This window comes from Neophocaena asiaeorientalis, unplaced genomic scaffold, assembly GCF_003031525.2.
Source record: "Neophocaena asiaeorientalis asiaeorientalis breed wild unplaced genomic scaffold, Neophocaena_asiaeorientalis_V1.1 scaffold77, whole genome shotgun sequence".
Classification (NCBI taxonomy): Eukaryota; Metazoa; Chordata; class Mammalia; order Artiodactyla; family Phocoenidae; genus Neophocaena; species Neophocaena asiaeorientalis.
This window is the reverse complement of record NW_020174645.1, coordinates 4203685-4219845: the sequence shown is the minus strand read 5'-3', so window position 1 is coordinate 4219845 and position 16161 is coordinate 4203685. Positions and strand designations below refer to the sequence as shown.

Below are 16161 nucleotides of genomic sequence, written 5' to 3'. Positions count from 1 at the left end.
TGACTTTATTAGTTTCCTAGACTGCCATAACAGCGTACCCAAAACTGGGTGGCTTAAAACAACAGGAATTTATTGTCTTATGATTCTGGAGGCTAGATGTCTGAAATCAAGGTGTCAGTAAGGCCATGCTCTGATGGCGCCGGGTCGGGGGAACCCTTCCTTCCTCCTCTAGCTTCTGGTGTTTGCTGGCGACCCTAGGTGTTCCTTGGCTTGTAGATACATCATCCCAGTCACGTGGCCTTATCCCTTTGTATCTTCACATCATCTTCCCTCTGTGCATGTCTGTTCCTGTGTCCAAATTTCCCTTTTTTAATAGGGACTCCAGTCATATGGGATGAGGGCCCACCCTAATGACCTCATCCTAACTTGATGACCTCTGTAAAAACCCAATTTCCAAATAAGGTGACATTCTGAGATACTGGGGTTAGTACTTCAACATATCTTTTTGTGGGAAGGGACACAATTCAACTCATAACAGTGATTCAATTTACCCAAAAAATGGAAATTACTGGTCTGCATAATAAGAAAAATACCTGGAGTGTGTCTTCAGGTGTGGTTTGATCCAGGGCCCACTGCCTTCATGATTCAATCTCTGGCCCCCCATCTCTCCACTCGGCTTACCTGTTTTGGCTTCATTCTTAAGCAGTCTCTCTCCATGTGGGGACTCCAGGCAGCTCCAGATCCCTGCTCTCCCAGCTGAGCAAAAAAACCAGAAAATATTCTTCTTTCTCAATACTTCCAACAAATTCCTCAGGCTGACACCCAGCTGCCTTGCTGGGATCATGTACCTACCTCTGAACCAATCACTGAGATCAGGAGGCAGGACAATACTGATTAGGTAGGCCTGAATCACATGCCCATCTCTGGGGAAAGGAGGAAAAGGGGAAAGGCAGGAGCCAGGTCCTGGCCGGCCTCACGGCCTATGGGGAGGGGAGCGCAGGTCCTCCAGGTGTGGTTCCCAGAAACAGGGAGCTTGGGAGCCGACCAGGACAAACAACAGGTACCTGCTAGGTGCCTGGAAAAAAAACGAACCCAGGATGAACACCTGCCAGTGGCGCACAGCAGTTATCTTGGGAGTCAGAGGTTTGCAGAGTTTTCACTGCCTACAGGATGCATAGCTAGCTGACTTCTGCCTTGCTAGAACTTTCTGGAAGAATGACTTTTTGCATTCCCAGGGGTGTGGATTCTGAGAAGGAGGTTAGCATGCACAAAGTGTATTAAGGTGGGCCCTTGGGATCAACCCCATGGGAAGGGAAGGGAGGGAAACAGGAGGGGCAGAGAGAGGGGGCAGCTTGTGAACCCACCACACGGGGCCTCTGGGGCTAGGAAGCCCTCCCAGAGGAGTCCTGTGGGCAGTGAGCTGTCCAGGGTTTTCCACTGGCCTTCCTCAGTCATCACAGGGTTTCCCAACCTTGGGACTGTTGACATTTGAGGCCGGATCATTCTTTGCTGCGGGAGAGCAGGATCCCTGGCCTCTACCCACTCCGTTCCAGTACTGCCCCCTTCCCGGTCGTAACAACAAGAAGTGTCTCCAGACAAAGCCAAATGTCCCCTGGGTGGCAAAATCGCCCTGTTGAGAACTGCGGGGTCCTCAGATGAGGGCAGTTCCGGGGGGATCGTCACCCAGCAGAGGTGGCTTGGCGACTGCAGCCTTCCCGAGGTAGTCCCCGACAGCACTCCCCAAAGCTAAGGCAACAGGTCCCTCCTGGAGGACAATCTGAGTGACCCATCTTAGCCTCCACCCTAACAAGTTATCAGAAAAATGTTGATTGATTGATTGACTGAACTGCCAAGCCACGTAGCTGGCGGGATCTTAGTTCCCCGACCAGGGATGGAAGCCGCACCCTCGGCAGTGAAAGAGTGGAGTCCTAACTGGATCCCCTACTGGATCGCCAGGGAAGTCCCCAGAAAAATATTTAATGGAGGTAAATAAAACAGTAAGACACCGTGTTCCCAACATGCAGCTTGGGAAAAAGTTAATCTCATGTGATCTCCTCCGCGATCCACTGGGGGTTAAATGCCCTGGCCCCTCACCTCACCCAGCACCTCTCCCACAGCCAGCCGGCTCTCTGGGCAGGGGCTGAGCCACCTTCTCCCCTACAGGGATTACACAAAGTGTGTTTGCACATTCAAAGCCTCCATGACCTGCCATGTTGGTTTGGCCTTATTAGCGATCCCCCTTCCCTGTCAATAGAACCCTGATTTTGTCCAGGTGCTGCCTTGGTCCCACCCTTGCCCCGCAGTTAAACCAATAGTGGGAGTTCCGAGGTCTCCCCTTTTTCACAACTGGCCTAGGAGGGGTTACGTGGAGAACTCTAGCAATAGGGGAAGTGTGTCGGGCAGCTTTGGGAAAGATTTCCTTGTCTTTACATATGGCTGTGAGGAAAGGCTATTCACTCTGCTGCCTTTAGGGCTTTGTGACAGGATGGCTGGCTCACCAGCAGCCATACTGCACCATGAGGGGATGAGCCTAAAGATGGCAAAGCACAGAAATGAAAAGAGCCTAGGTCCTGGTTGACACTAAGTGGGCTGCTGAATCAACCAGCCCTGACACCCTCTCTGTCTTCCAGTGCTGTGACATAATACACACTTCTTCCTTGGAGAAGCCATTTTGAATCAGGGCTTCTGTTATCTATGGCCTCTTGATTCACTTGGAAAAGCCCTGGAGCCAAGAAATCTGTTTCCCTTCGTGTTACCCAATGTTTCTCGCACTTCTCTGAGCAGAAAAAAAAAAAAAAAAAGAAAACTTTAAAAGAACATTTTAAATCAAACCTTTTGATTTTCCTCTTTAGACAATTAACAAATGTAGCAAAAGCTGAGATACTTGGCCTTGGTGGGTTCAAATATGGTTCCCTTACTGACCAGCAGTATGACCTTGGACAAGCCCCTCTCCCCCAGGAAAGCTTCTGGGCAGGGACTGATAATTATCTTCTCAATACCCACCCTCCCCTTCTTCTTTAGCCACAACACCTCAATTTTTATCTGGGCAACATTTCCTAGCCTCACTTGCATTTAGGTTCAGCTGTGTAGCTAAAGCTGGCCAGTGAGGTGAAGGTGGAAGTGTTTCATGGAACTTCCAGGAAGGCTCCTTAAAGGAGAATGACTCAGTTGAAGGATGACTTTCCTTCCTCCAGCTGCCTAGAATGCAGATGCGATGGCTGGAGCAACAGGAGCCATTTTGGACGATGAGGTAACTTTGAGGATGAAAGTTACACAGTAAGATGTGGAGGAGTCCAGGGCCTGATGCGTAATAAGTGCTGTATAAATGGGAGCTGTGATTTTATCATTAATATCTACAGGACCCAGGTTTTCCCTCCACTCTATTCTGCAGAACACAAGATGCTGTGTTCAAAAAAAATTGATCTTTTGATACAATTGGGATATGTCTCCTACAGACACAGAATGTACATTTGATTATTAAAGGCCCTAGTAAGTCCTGTACTTTCTCTTTGTTTAACCCTGAATGTCCCAGATTGATTTGGGTACTAAACCACACCCTCCTGTTATCTTTTATTTTAATTATACCTACTCCCATTTTCCCGAACAAACTCGAGGAAACCCTGATCTAGCCCAGAGGTTCTCGAACTTTACTGGGCACACCAATCACCTGAGGAGATTTTTAAAAGACAGATTGTGACTCAGCTGGTTTCTGGTGGAGCCTGAGACTCTGCATTTCAACAACCTAACGCTGATGGTCCGGGGATCCCTCTTTGAGAAGCAAAGAGTACTAATGTCTCATACAGCATGTCTTCATCTTACTCACTTCTCAGGCAGCCCAGGTGTCATGGGGATGAGATGGGCTTCAGCCTGTCAAGGTCAGGTTCAAATCTCACTTTACTCTTAGAGCCGTGGGCTTTTTGTCCATGTTACTTTACCTTTCTGAACCTCCATCCTGATGTATAAAATAACCCATTTCTCAGAGAGTGGCTGGGAAGGTCAAAGGAGGGAAAGAATGAACCAAGTAACAAGAATATCAACTAAACTGTCCCTTAGGTACAGATGAGGAAACAGGTTCAGAGAGGTTAAGCAACTTACCAAGGACACACAGCCAGGAAGTAGCAAATCTGACTCCAGATAAACTGCTTTGATTTCCTCATCAGAAGGTTGTGGTGAGGTCTGGGGAATAAGGCCAGCATTTTAGGGAATTCCAGGTGGGAATTGGTGTTAATGGTTATTTTTCTGCTTTCAGCCCCCAAAGGGTCTTGGGCTCAGCAAGGCAGGGTCCCAGGCTGTCTGGCTGTCTAAGGATTGATCTCAGCCAGGAGGCTAAGGTGTCTCCATCCACTCTGGGTCACCGGGATCAACCTGTCAACTGCTGTGGAGTAGGAACAAGGCGTGAAACGCTCCCTTCCTCGTGGCCTGGGCCGCTGGTGAAATCATCTTCGAATCTTGGGATGAGCAAATGAGGTCATTCGGGCAGGCCCTGCGTCTGCCTGATCCACCCTGCAGCCTCCGCTCGGGCCAGAGGATCCGTTCTGACAGCTTTGAGGTTCGGGTTCGCTGGAATCAGTCCCCATTGATGAGGCACCCTGGGGCTTTGTTCAAACACCCCCTTTCCTCTCTCATCCCAGACCTGGGATGAGAAATAGTGGTGCCATGAGGGTAGAACGACCAACTCCACCCTGATTTGCTCAGGACCGTCCCTGGTGTAGCACCAAGAGTCCTGTGTCCCAGGAACCTCTCAGTTCGGAGCAAGGGGGGAAAATTGGTGACAACCCCCCCCCACCACCACGGCGGGGACTGGGGGCTTTCTGTTCTGTTCCCGTGCGGGCAAGGCCTGTCCACCTGCCCTGTTCCCTTGCAACTTGCTGCTGTTTCTGTGATGGCAGAGCAGGGAAATGTGTGTCTTCCTGCGTGTGTATCTGTGCAAGTACCCCCCTCAGTCTTGTCTCCTTAGAATGGGGATAAGGGTGCTACTCTCCTGGAGGAGCTGCCAAGAGGCTCAAGGGAGGTAAAGATCACAAGGGACTCAGCAAAGACTGTAAGTGCCCATACAAGGCAGTGATTTTATATATATAAAAAAATAACACAAGGGGGACTTGCTGACAAGGCAAAGCGAGTCCTGGGGAAATTTCTGCAAGTGGAGGAGGTCACAGCAGGAGTGGGATGTGGGTCATGTGTCCACTGTGTGCCAGGCGCATGGGGGGCATGCAGTTGATTCATCTTGAGAACGACACAGTTGGGAGTATTATTGCCCCATTTTATAGATGAGGAAACTGAGGCTATGAGAGCAGTTGGCAAGGGTGGCTCCCTCTCCCCCCTCAGCCGCAGCTCTCCTTTCCTGACATTCTGGGAAAGGAAGAGACTGGGTCGTCCGTCCCCTGGCCCAATGCCGTCCAATGCCCCAGAGACCTTCATGTTGGAGGGGCAGGACCATCTTGACTCTGCCTGGGGTGGTCCTCCAGCTCTTTCGAGGACCCCAGGCCTGAGATGCCCTCCCAGACTCTGCCGCCCACACCTATGACTCAACTTTGTGGGGCAGGAGCCTCAGTTTCTCCCTCCATAAAATGGGGATAATGGAGCCCTGAAGGCTGTTGAAGAGAACTTTTGTTGACTCACAGAGAGCCAGTGCTGAACTGCCCGGGTCTGGGCACCTTGGGGCTCATACGGGGGTCCAGTATGAGAATTCTGATCAGGGGACGCCATCTCCTCCCCGCAGAGGGTCGGGGTGTCTCTGTCATCCTCCCCAATGGCCAGCATGCCCCCCATATTCTGGTTATAATGCCCTGCTTACTTGCCGGCCTCGCCCATGGGTCTGTGATGTCTGCAGAGCAGAGCCCTTCCTACTTCTTGCCAGCCAGGTCCCAGGACCAGCCCCTCCGAGCCTCAGCAGGCAAGCTAAATCCAGACACTGTCTCCTGGGGCCCCGTCCCCACCCTGCACTTCGGAGGGACAAAGCCACGTGCCCACTTGCCACCCTGAACGGCCCCCCAGACCAGCCGTTCTTTTTGGCTTCTCTTGTTGTGGAGCATGGGCTCTAGGCGCGCGGGCTTCAGTAGTTGCGGCATGTGGGCTCAGTAGTTGTGGCTCGCGGGCTCTAGAGCACAGGCTCAGTAGTTGTGGCACATGGGCATAGTTGCACCGTGGCATGTGGGATCTTCCCGGACCAGGGCTCGAACTTGTATCCCCTGCACTGGCAGGTAGATTCTTAACCACTGCGCCACCAGGGAAGCTCTAGACCAGCCATTTCTGAAGTGTGGCCTAAGGACCCCTGGGGGTCTGAGACCCTTTGGGGGGATCCACAAGGCCCTCGTTTTCCAGTCCCCAGTCAGTGAGCTGGCTTTGCTTCACTGCCTTCCACCAAGAAGACAAATGACAAAAGGCTGGATGTGGAGCAGATCTGAAGATCCAGATCCCAGACGTTAAAGAGATTTGCACAAACAGAAAACAAGGCCACTCCTGCCACACATTTTTTGGCTTGAGACAAATCATTTTTATGACAAATCATTATTTGTCATAAAAATATATTATTGACATTAACATGTAATAAGTGTATTATCTTTCTTTTTGAGTGAATTAATAAATTCATGTTTTAAAATTTTACCAATCTCTAATATGAGAAATACTGAATAATAGAACTCATATAAACAAAAGCTCTTTGCTTGGGGTCCTTGATAATTTTTAAGTGTCATGGGTCTGGAGACCAAAAGGTTTGAGGACCACTCCTTTAAACAATGGTCTCCCTTTGCTCCTTAAATTTAAATGGCTAACGGTTACACAGCACTTTCTATGTGCCGAGCATCTGCCTAGACATTTTGCATAGATATTTTTATATAGATGCGCACATAGGTATTAACTTAGTAAGACAATAGTCCCCTGAGGTGAGTTCTAGACGCCCCATTTTACAGATGGGGAAACTTGGGCTCAGAGAGGGGAAGTCCCCTTCCCGAGGTGAGGGGTAGAGGGGACTTGAGCCCAGGAAGCTGGAGACTTAACCACTAAGGAGCCTTGCCTCTGGGGAAACCACACCCCACCCCCGCATCCCTGCCACCAGGACCACCCCAGCTAGTCCGGAAGAGGCTGAGAATCAGGATCAAACCACCTGGAATCCTCAAAGTCGGCCCCACTCAGGAAGTCCTCCAGGGTTCACTAGCTGGATTTCCCAGAGTCTAAAGCAGAATAAGGCTCCACCTGGGGTAACCCCAAGCCGGGCCTGTCCAGATTACCTGTTTCAGAAGAGCCTGGCCACCCCTCACTCACTCCCTCGGGCTCCCAGCTTCAGGGGCTTTTCACCTGCTGTTCCTTCCTGCAGGCGTGCCTTTCCTGCACCGTGGGGGCCCTTCAGCTCATTCAGGCCTGATGGGTCTGCGTTAGCAGCAGCCCCTCCTACCCCCATCCCTCTCCAACCCCTTTCTCTGCTATATATTTCCTTAGTAACACTTATCACCATGTGACATTATATTACATATGCCCCGGTTTAGGATTTAACGTCTGTCTTCCCTGTGAGAATCAAAGCGCCGTATAAAGAACCAGGCACAGCGACAGGTCCCACTGCTATTGAACGAGTGAATGAATGAGGAGAGGATTGGAACAGAAAAGTCATGCCAGGCTTAAGGGGCAGGCACCTCCTCTCCCCCCTCCCTGCCTGCCCCCCACCCCCAACCTGGGCCGATCGTGGCTGCGTTGATGGCAAAGGCTTGCCAGAGTTTTCGATTTTTCATAACAAGCTGAACATCAGATTTTTATGTAGCATCTCCTGTTTTTTTAATTCACTAGCAACTTATTCAAATTACCAAAATGAAGAAACGGCTTGGTGAGCCAGACCTTATGTAGCTAAACGCAGTCAAGTTTGGCAAAGTGGGCTCCCCTTCCGTTGTAAGGGGAAGTGACATTTGAGCGGGGGTGGGGGGGGCGCGGGGGGAGGAGGCTTAATAGGGGAAACTGAGGCAGGGGCCAAGCAGGGGGGCTGGAGAAGAGGAACCCCGGGCCGAGTCGGGTGGGGTGGGGCACTATGAGCTGTCCCCACCCCGTAGACAGGCTCATACCCGTCACCCCTCCCTTCGGAAGTACTCCCACTGACCCACCCCTGGTCCCAGCTGGCTGAGAGCCACGCACTTGAAGCATATGCGCGGAGTGTTTTGAGAAGGAACACACAATACACAGCAAATAAGGCTGCTTCTCCGTCTGGCCCGGACACGTCCCTGCACTCCGCCAGATGGTCCCCCATCCGCCTCCCCAGCTGAGGCCAGGGCTTTGTGAGGCTCCGGTAGAGCCTCCCCTCCATCCCCCAAGAGGTGGCTGGGAACCTCTCTCCCCAGGGGCAGCTGGGAGGATTTTTCTTGGCCCACGGACAGGAAGGCTGATTCAGCTGGGAACCTTCTGGATTTATAACCCCACCGCTTCGTCCCCTGGCGACCTGGAGCCCCAGTGTGCTGGTGTTTACTGCTAATTGTTTTCAGACAGATGGCATGGCCCAGAGTCTAATTCCCCAGTCTAGGGGGCGGGGATGCTGGGGGAGGAGGCCATGCCCTTGACCGCTGCTTGCATTCTTGAAGAAAATGTTCTGGGTTGGGGGGTGGGGGGTGGGCAGTGACAATGGTGAGGGCTTATGGAAGGGAAGTATGTCAGGGCTTTGGGAAGGGAATAGGGGAGGGTTTTTCTGTTTGTTTTAATATTAATTAATTAATTTATTTATTTTAGCTTCGCCGGGTCCTCTTAATTGTGACACACGGGATCTTTTAGTTGCAGCATGCGGACTTCTTAGTTGTGGCACGCATGCGGGATCTAGTTCCCGGACCAGGGATCGAACCTTGGCCCCCTGCGTTGGGAGCACAGAGTTTTACCCACTGGACCACCAGGGAAGTTCCGAAGAGGAAGTTGGTTTTTTTGTGGGGGGAGGCGGGGGTACGCAGGCCTCTCACTGTTGTGGCCTCTCCCGTTGCAGAGCACAGGCTCTGGATGCACAGGCTCAGCGGCCATGGCTCACGGGCCTAGCCGCTCCATGGCACGTGGGATCTTCCCGGACCGGGGCACGAACCCACGTCCCCTGCATCAGCAGGCAGACTCTCAACCACTGCGCCACCAGGGAAGCCCCCGGGAAGCCCCCAAGGAGGGAGTTTTGCAAGGAGCAAGTCAACCCTAGGGCTCAAGAGACTGATAAAGCTGGGTGAAGAACGCCCCCTTCTCCAGGAAGTCCTCCTGGATTGAAGTCTGTGTGGCAAGGAGAATCTCTCCTTTAGGGTTGGATTTAGGGATGGAAGGAAGTAGGAGATTTGTTGGGAGGGTGGAAGACCCGCCCACAACCTAATAAGCAGCCCTCACTTTTTAATATGATTGCAATATAATTCAAGGGCTTACAGAGTCATCGTCATTTCACTGGATCCCATGAGTGCCAGGCATGAATGAAGATGCCAAATTACAAGTGAGAAAAAGAAGGTGGCCTCTGAAAGGGTAAGTGACTAGCCTGAGGTCACACAGTCAGTCCACAAAGATTCACTGAGCACCCACTGTGCCGGGGACACAACAGACAGCAGAGGGCAAGACCAACAACCTCCCTGCGCTCACAGTTTCCAGGTTTGTGAGAGGAGGCACACATTCATTCACAAAAAAGTGAGTTCAGAAATAATAAGGACTGGAAAGAGATAAAATCGGGAGATAAGGAGTCAGGGACCTTAGGGGAGGGTCAGGGAGGGCTTCTTGGAGGAGGCAACCTTTGAGCTGAGCCTTGAAGATGGAGTAGGACCCAGACGTGCCTAATCTCAGGGGAGGAGCATTTCAGGCAGAAGGAACAGTAAGTGCAAAGGCCCTGAGGTAGGAATGAGCTTGCTGTGTCCAAGAAACCAAATAAATAGCCAGTGTGACTACAGCAGGGTAAGAGTCATGGGAGGTGAAGTGTGGGACGTGGTGGGTCTTACATAAGAGCTGCGGCTCTAAAGCCTGTTGGCCAACATCACTGGCCACCAAACACATCCACAACTGAGTGAAACTGGTGAGCCAGAGATTATAACTCTATGTTCCGGCTAATGAAACCAGGGCCCCCTCTGAGAGGGCAAGTCCCAAGTCAGTCACCAGCTGACGTGCAAGAGAATTGAGATTTGAGTGGGTGTCCTGACTCCCTCAGCAAACTCAAGGCAGAGAAAGTAAGCCTGGCTTCCACGGGAGGCTCTGCAGAACTTCTGAAATGCGTGCCAATTTTCTGTGTTGGAAATCTCTTGAGCCAGTGGCTGACACATAAGAGAAAACCCAACACTCCCTGGTGTAAACAGAGGAGAGAATTTATTGGGTCATGTAACTGGAAAATTTCAGGGGAAAGTGAATTCAGGAACGGCTGGATCCAGGGACTCAAAGGTTCCAGGAGTCACTCTCTCTTCATCTCTCAGTCCTGTTTGCCTTTGCAGCCTCTCCCCAAAGGATGACAGAAGCACCCCAGGAGCACCTAGGATGATGAGCAGCTCAGCAAACTCCACATAGACAAAGCTTCTCTACTGCAGTAATTTCAGCACACGTTGCAGGGCTGACTCTCATTGCTTCCCTTCGGGTCAGATGGCCATCCCTGAGCCAATCACTGTGGTCAAGGGAATGCACTTTGCTGATTGGCCATCCCTAGAACTTGGGTTGTGGAACCCCTCCTTCTCACGGGCTGCAGTTGGGAGAGAGATGGTCCCAAAGGAAAATGGAGATGCAAAAGCCAGAAACAGGAGGAAAGGATGCTGGGGAGGCCGAAGCAAGCACGCCCACTGCAGAGTTGGAGGGCGTCTCCTTCTGCATGCCTCCTACGGCCATGTCAGTGTCAAGAGACTCCGCAAGACACAAAGGCACTGGCACTGGCAGCCCACGCAGCCCTTGCCGTGCGGGGGCCCCTCCCCACCGGAAGGCTGGCAGAAGGGCTGGTTTGTAGAAGCATCCCGGGGTGGCTGTTCACAGGCCTCTTTCAATCACTGACATCTGGCCTTGCAGTGGGACCTCCTCTGTTTATTCATTCAACAAATATTCACTCCTCATCTACTTGGTGCCAGGCACTGCACTCAGCCCTGGATATATAACCATGAATGAAACAGAAGAAAAAAAATCCTTCTTTCTGTTCCCCAAACATACCAAGAGAGGGCCTGCCTCAGGGCCTTTGCACATGCTGTTCTAGCTCCCTTGCCACGTACTTCCCACTTCACTTGGCCTCACTCCTACTCACCCATCAGGTCCTAGTGAAGCATCTCCTCTCTGGGAAGCCTCCTCTGTGCCCCTGGGTGAAGTCAAGCCCCCAGTTAAGCTCCCCCGCTCCATCTCTCCGTGGAAACTCTCTTGACACTCATCCCATATGGAGGGAGAAGCAGAAAGGTGTAGTGGTTAGAGCACAGATTCTGGCACCACAGGCTGCCTGGGTGCAAACCTTGGTCTCTCACTGAAAAGCAGTGTGACCTCAACCAAGTCATTTAACCTCTCTTAGCCCGCTTTTTTTTTTTTTTTTTTAAATTTATTATTTATTTTATTTATTTATTTTTGGCTGCATTGCATTCCCGTTGCTGCGCGCGGGCTTTCTCCAGCTGCGGCTCGTGGGCTGTAGGCACGCAGGCTTCAGTAGTTGTGGCGCACGGGCTTCGTTGCTCCGCGGCATGTGGGATCTTCCCGGACCAGGGCTTGAACCCATGTCCCCTGCATTGGCAGGCGGATTCCCAACCACTGCGCCACCAGGGAAGCCCAGCCCGCTTTTTAAAATAAGGAGAATGATAATCCCACCGTAGAGGATTAAATGAGATACTATATGTCGGTCGGGTGCGTGGAACAGGGCCTGATACATCGTATGTGATCAACAACTGCTGTTGTGGTCACCATGTGGAATTACTTGGTCACTGGACATCTTCCTTGCCAGGCTGCAGCTCCGGAGAGGTCAGGGCAGGGCTTTGCCTTGGGCGTGGTTACCCCTGGTTTGCAGGTGTACCTGGTGTTGCACGCGAGGTCTGGACGGGAAGGGAAAACTCAATCATCACGTGCAAACTGGACGGATGTTTTGCTCTCTGAGACCTGTGGACCCTCCATGTTACACCCCAGGGGCTCCCCTCTCCCCTCCCAGGCCCCTTACTACCGGGGCTCATCTGAGCCACACCCTGCTCCCACCCCAGCCTCCTCTAACGTCCAAGTGCAATTAAGCCAAACTTTTGATTTAAGATATTTATAAAGGCACTAAGAATGTCCTCTAACATCAGCTTATATATTCTTAATCTGCCGTTAAAGTGATTTAAAATGGAGCTCGACAGACAGGCGTGATGAAAATTAAAAGTCTCCATCACCTCGCGTCTGGCTGCGGTGCCCCTACCGACAAGGACTCGGGGGTGGGGGGTGGGCGGACTGCTGGGCACCTCCACCCCGCTGTGTGCCAGGCTCTTTCTCCAGGGCTGGGGCCGCCAGGGGCGGGGGTCTGGGGAAGGAGCCACCTGGAGGGGCTGCGCACGCGGCCTAATGAACGGTGACATCTGGTCGTCTGTTTAATTAACCAGCCGCTCTCGCCGTGGCAGGACACGGGGACCATGTCCTCTGTGCTTGCAGAGGGAAAAAAAAAAAAAGCTCAGGGAGAGAGGACTGCAAATTTACAGAATGATTTTTTTTCCTGCCTCCTTTTAGAAACCAGAGAATGGAACCCGGCTCCTCTCTTTCCTTTTCTGCAAGACAATTTCCTGGGGCTCATTTCCCGAGTACCCTGGTGGGTGGACCAGCTCCCAGCCCATTCTTCTCCCTCCTCCCCACCTGCGGCCCTCCTCCCACCCAGCCCCTTCCCAGGAAAGTCTGAAATAAATGAAGGTCACAAGCACATGGGTCTGCAGCTTCCTCCAGGCCCGGCCTGAAAAGCAGTGGATCAGCCGTGAATTAAATCTCCCCATCATCAGTTCTCTCTTCCATAAATGCCTCTCGGTTCCCCTCCACCCACTGACAATGTGTTGCCACCTAAGGAGATAGCAACCCTGGGCAGGGGGAGGGATTTGGAGATGTCACGGTGACGGTGACGGGCCCACCAGGTGGTGGCCTTGGAGAGCACAGCCCTGTCTGCAGGAACACTTGGTGGTGAGTGTAGGGTCTCTGCAGGGATGGATCTGCTCTCCTATCTCCCCAGGAGATCTGCCCCCAAGATGGGCAGTTCTGACCGTGCCCAGGAAGATGCTCATAGAAGTTTCTCCCTTCAACACCATGGAGATCTGGGTCTGGAGTTCAGGTGGGAGAGAATGATTTTGGATGTGCCTAGGTCCCTTTGAGACATCTGAGTGGCAATACTGAGTACACAGGTGGATAGAGACAGAAATGTGGGACTCATTGACACGTGGGTGGGCGCCAGAGCAGTGGCCGGGGGGAGGACTATAGAATGGGGAGGGGACGGGGTTCTGACAGCCTTGGGGATCTCCCCAGAGGTAGAGAACAAGCAGCACGAGAGACAGACCCTCAGATGTTCTCCCGCGACGGATCCCTGTCATTTTCTGGTGTTCAAGCCCCTGTGTAATCCTCTCCCCTTGTACGTGGGCAGGTTCTCAGGCTTGCTTCTTCCGGTAGAATAATTCTTAAGATCTGCAGCCTGGAGGGCACTTAATAGCCAACAGAAGAGCTCTGGTTGGGCAGAAGCAGTTCAGATCCCAGGAGGAAGAAAGGAAAATGGATTGCGTGTAGTTTCTGAGAGGTAGAGGGGAGCGCAATCCACACCCCAGGCCGAGGGACTGGCCCTTCCCGACTCAGCAGCAGACACGTGTGGGAACCCCCAGGTGAGGCTTCTGCCTTCCCAGGCAGCCTCTGTCTCATCTAGGGTGGTGGGCCTGGGGCTGGCGGGCAGCGCGCCCAGGAAGCCCCCGTGCCACACTCCACGGCTGAGCTGGGGATTCTGCCCTCGCAGCTGGGCTGACCTCCTGCAGGCGGGCCTCCGTCTGAACAAGGGCCCAGTGTGTTTCCCTAGGCGAGGATTTGGCTGAGGTTAGCCCAAGAGCCTGGTTCAGACAGGAGCCCTTTGAAGGCAGCATGAATTGGGCTCAATGTCTCCATCCAGCTGAGACTGGAGGTGGGGGGCAGGGGCCCAGCCAGAGCGGCTTCCAGAAGGCCTCTCGTCCAAGGATGAGAAGAGGCTTGGCATCCATGCCCATCTCCGGTCCCGCGGCAGCATCCTCGTGCAACAACACAACCACTGCAGCAGCAATTCCCACAGCCTCTGCCAGAGCGAGCCCCGAGCAGGAGAAAGATGGTCCTGGACAAACGGGTGATTTGTGATACTTATGCATTTATTTAAGGTGTACTAGATAAAAGATAGCTGGCCCATCCCATCAGCGCTTTCTCAGATTTTATTGCTTTGTGCGAGGTGACATCTATTGACACTTAAAAAGGGGCTTACTGGGAACTACCCAAATGTCCACCAGCAGTGAATAGGTGAGTGAGTTGTGGTACGTCCGCACAGTGGGAAGCTGCTCAGCAGTGCAAAGTAACGCCATCCTGGTCTGCACACCATGGATCTATATGTGGAGGGCCGGGGATGGAGGCCATTCTTTTCTTTTTTTCTTTTTGGCCGTGGGATCTTAATTCCCCGACCGGGGATCGAACCCAGGACCACGGCAGTGAAAGCACCGTGTCCTAACCACTGGACCACCAGAGAATTCCCTGGATGCCATTCTTAAAGGAGGAAGATGCTGAGCCTGGACGTCGCGTGGCAAAGGGGCCAAAACACAGGCTGCTCTAATGCTCCACCCCTGTGCTGGCACCCAGTCTGTGTCTATATCAAGGCAATTGTTCCCAGGAATGTCCCCCATCACTCCTAACCCATCCATTGTCTGACTCTTACTCAGATGAACTCATTTCTCTCTCAGCTTCCTCAAATTAATCTTCCCAAAGTGCTGCTCTGATTGAGGCTCTCCCCACTGCTCCAGCACCTTCAGTGGCTCCCTATTGCCAGGAAAATAAGGATCAAATTCCTCAGCCTGGTGTTTCATGTTCCCAGGATCATCTGAGCAGCCTTCTGTCCTATATCACACACCATCCACAGCAGCTAATTTTACGCTGTTTCCTGAATGTACCCCACAGATTCTCACATCTTAGTCTGCTCTTTCCACCTCCAATGCCCTTTCCCACATCCCTGACTGTCAAATCCTGCCTTTTTTTTTTTTTTTTTTTTTTGAGTTGCAGCTTAAATGCCACGTCCTCCTTTCTGGCCAAAATCAAACACACCCGCCTTCATGGTTTCACTGCCCTGTATCTCCAACCTGAACACCCTTATCCATTTTTCCTTGGGCCATAGTGAGTCGAGTTCCACTCTCAGGGGATCAGGATTTTAAAACAATCACTTGAGGAGGGCAATGCTTAATCCAAAGGAATTCTGCTCTGATGGTGAAACTTCAAGCACCCGTGATTACAGAAGAGGGTATAGTGTGGATCAGGGGCCCCTCCCTGTAAAGCACTTAGACCAAAGGCCACAAACTCCAACAATTAGAGTTGAGGAGAGATGCTGTGAGCTGATGTTTGTAGGGAAGGTATCACAGAAAAGGAAGAATTGATCTGGACACGGAAGGTGGATGGGACTCAGGGAGGTGGCATGGTTCTGGGGAAAGAATTTGGAATTTGGACTTAGATAGGCTTGGACTCAAATTCTTTTTCTGCCTCATTATAGGCCAAGAGTCTTTTGCTTATCCTAGAAGCCTCAACTCAAAATGGCCTCAGTTAAAAAGAAAAGATATTGGCTTTTATAATGACAAAGTCCAAGGGTAGTGCCAACTTCAGGTATGGCTGGATCCAGGGGCTCAAGCACTGACCTCAGGACGCTATCTCTTTCTGTCTCGTGGTCATTTTTGTCTATGTTGGCTTTATTCTCAGGTAGGCCTTGCCCTCAAGATGGAAAAGGCATCCCAGCAGGCTCAGCTGAGAATTCATGGTGGTTAGTCACCCCCAAAATTCTCTCTTCCCAACTGTTCTAGGATTATCTCTGAGTGGACCAAACTGGGTCACCTGATGGTCCCTGAACCAATCACTGAGGCTACAGGTTTGGAAAATTCTGATTGGCCAGGCTTTAGTCACATGCCCATCTATGGACCAATGGGTGGAGTCAGACTAACCCCAAACCACATGGTCTGAGGTGAGGGAGGGGTCATCTTCGAGGAAATGCAAGGACAGTGACCAGAAGAGGCATCCAAAGCTACCGATGTTCCCTAAAACTGCTGAACAGCTGTGGGAACTTGGGCAGGTGCCTTAGACTTTCTGATCCTCAGAGCCCGT

General features: G+C 51.9%; 1 long non-coding RNA gene across 1 annotated transcript in view; it reads right to left on the bottom strand.

The window, feature by feature from the left end:
• Nucleotides 1-633: 633 nt before the first annotated feature.
• LOC112408718 (uncharacterized) overlaps nucleotides 634-16161 on the bottom strand; it is a 30333-nt gene continuing 14805 nt past the window's right edge. The window contains exon 3 of the long non-coding RNA XR_003004993.1: nucleotides 634-696. This is a non-coding gene — a long non-coding RNA (uncharacterized LOC112408718). The remainder of the gene's footprint in view (nucleotides 697-16161) is intronic.